The following is a 3,328-nucleotide window of genomic DNA, read 5'->3' as shown; positions in this document are numbered from 1 at the left end:
TGTATATTTGCCCCAGGCCCAGATTATACTTCAAGTCGATTCGAATCACGTTCTTCATTCAACCAGGTATAACAGCCAGACTCTTTGCAATTTGTGGCAACCTTTACACCTTTAATCGTGTGTATGTGCCACATTACTCTAAAACCCTGAATATAGCAAAGAATTGTCATGCTAGTTTGCTTGACACTCCTTATTGAAAGAGTAACTTAAGGTGGTACTACACCCCTGGCAAATTGTGTGCCTACTTTTACATTTTTCTCAAAAAATTATAGCGTATTGGTGACAAGTAAGATATGTATATTATAGGGGCAAGGACTACAACTACTGCACTGGATACTTTATTTCAGCACAGACAACAGTTGTGGAGTTACAGTCAAAAATGAGGGAAAACCAATATTTGATCAATAAATCAATAACTACTTGCCTTGAGTTGCTGAATTTCCAATGCAGTAGTCCTTGCCCCTATAATATACATATCTTACTTGTCACTAACGCGCTAAAATTTTCGAGAAAAATGCAAAAATAGGCAAAAATTTGACCAGGGGTGTAGTACCACCTTAAGTCAGGGAACTTAGATGATATTAGGGCTAGTGACAAAACGTCACTCAATGTCACGATTCCAAAACTGGTACTTAGTCCACAGCATTATACGACATAAAATGTTTCTAAAAATGTTTTTAGAATAAAATAAAATAACGCTATTTTAATGCACAGGCTATGGATGCCTGATTACATTTGGGAAATCGAGTAGGAGGGATTTCAATCAAATGCATTTTGTGTACACACTGTAGCATTTGCTGTATAAAGGTATATACTAATTAACTATACATCATACATAACCATGATAACGATTCGTGATACCCAATCGTGTTACAACTGATCTGGTTTAGAAGCCAGAGTATTATTTTAGTTTATATACGCCAAAATGGTTTTGAAATTAGCGACAATGAAGACTGAAAAGATGGTTGAATATCTATGTACTGAATAATTCCATAATAATAGTACCCCACTAAAGATTACTGTTTTGTTTTTATGGCAATCTGACCTAATTTCTAGAATAAAATTTGGGGTACTATGAATAATTTTTATGTAATATGGAAATATTCATCGCCTGCTGCCTACTCACAAAACTCTTCGACAAAATGGAAATTCTGACTATCTCATCCCAAGTTATTGCGCTATCTAGTGAGTCCTTTCTAGATGAACTAGGAAATTTAAAAAAAAAAAGTTAATTAATGGCGTAGGGAGGAGTGTATCAAGCCTATCCGAATTGACACTCCCTCGTTTCAAATCATAAGTTTTGATCGACCCCCCCCCCCCCAAAGTGGCTGACCAACCCCTTAACAACGTATATGTGTACCCAAATACTACAACACGTGAATAATACAGTGTAGGAAACAAAGCGTACTGACCTATATGTCAACTCAGGTCATAGAGATGATATACCACTTTTGAATCGCGATTTTTTTGTGACTTTTTGTCACTCGCCCTGCCTAAAAAGTAATAGAAGTTCCCTGATGATCAAAATATCGATCATAGTGAAAGACGGCAACAGACTGTCCGATGGAAGCTAGCGATGACTGTCGTATATGTATCCTAACTCTGTAGGCTATTTGTTTGTGACAACTGATCGACCCGAGTTGCCCTTGTGGACTCTCACCCTCTTGTATTTGGTTGTACCTAGTCGACAGTCTGTACTTTAAATAACAATCCCTTTAAAAGGGATGTGCAGAGACAGTTTAACTTGTAATTGTATTGGATATGTTTGATGGCGCTATTTTCTTTCGATTTATCGATTATTTAAATATATCGCTCCGCGGTATTTCTCTCTCATCGAGCTTGTCTGACTACGATTCTTGGTAGTCGGCAGCCAGCTATCGAGAGACAAAAAAGGTCAGCTAAAGTTCCGCCAGGCGTAAATCCGACAATTTGAGTAGCGAGCTAGGTGTAATCTCCGCCAGGCGTATTTTACAACGAGAACGCTACTACCCTGGCACCCGTAAGTTTGACTTTTTCGGTCGAAAGCTATAAGGAAATTACATTTCGCGAGGTTGAAAAAGGTCATGGAAACACTGCGGTGCACCGGTGGTAGCCGATATTTACGCCGACCAGAAGTAAATGCTTGGTGGAGCTGGTCGGAGTAAGTGCTAGGAGTAAGCTAGGTATGGACATGTGGTAGGAGTAGGGAAAATATTTGTGAAATTTTAAACGCTGTTAACGTAAGTTTACTCCGGGTGTAACTCAAAACTTACATTCCGATCCTCGTTTGCCGCTCATACTGCATTTTGCTGAAACTAAGTGACACATTTATCATATCATACACATTATGGTTTCCATAGAGGTTACAAACCACCTAATTCACCGAAATGAGGGAGTGTCAATTCGGCTAGACTTGATACACTCCTCCCTACGCCATTAATTAACTTTTTTTAAACAATTTTCCTAGTCCATCTACAGAGGACTCACTAGATAGCGCATCAACTTGTGATGAGAGAGTCAGAATTTCCATTTTGTCAAAGAGTCTTGTGAGCAGGCAGCAGGCGATGGATATTTCCATATTACATAAAAATTATTCATAGTACCCCAAATTTTATTTCAGAAATTAGAAGATCAGATTGCCATAAAAACAAAGCAGTAATCTTTAGTGGGGTACTATTATAATGGAATTATTCAGTACATAGATATTCAGCCATCTTTTCAGTTTACATTTTCGCTAATTTCGCAACCTTTTTGGCGTATATAAACTAAAATAATACTCTGGCTTCTAAACCAGATCAATTGTAACACGATTGGGTATCACGAATCGTTATCATGGTTATGTATGATGTATAGTTAATTAGTATATACCTTTATACATCAAATGCTACAGTGTCTACACAAAATGATTTTGATTGATTTCCTCCTACTCGACTATTTCCAAAATGTAATCAGGCATCCATAGCCTGTGCATTAAAATAGCGTTATTTTATTTCATTCTAAAAACATTTTTAGAAAATTTTATGTCGTATAAGAACTCGTATAATGCTGTGGACTAAGTACCACTTTTGGAATCGTGACTTTGAGTGACGTTTTGTCACTAACCCTAATATCATCTAAATTCCCTTACCGAAGTTACTCTTTCAATAAGGAGTATGTGTCAAATTGCATGGCAATTGCTTGCTATATTCAGGGTTTTAAATGTAATTTGGCACATACACACGTTTAAAGGTGTAAAGGTTGCCACAAATTAAATTGCAAAAGAGTCTGGCTGCTTATACCTGGTTGAATGAAGAACGTGTTTCGATCCGGGGTTTCGATTCGACTTGAAGTATAATCTGGGCCTGTGCCA

This window comes from Amphiura filiformis, chromosome 7, assembly GCF_039555335.1.
Source record: "Amphiura filiformis chromosome 7, Afil_fr2py, whole genome shotgun sequence".
NCBI classification, from domain to species: Eukaryota; Metazoa; Echinodermata; class Ophiuroidea; order Amphilepidida; family Amphiuridae; genus Amphiura; species Amphiura filiformis.
Note: the sequence above shows the minus strand (reverse complement) of the source record.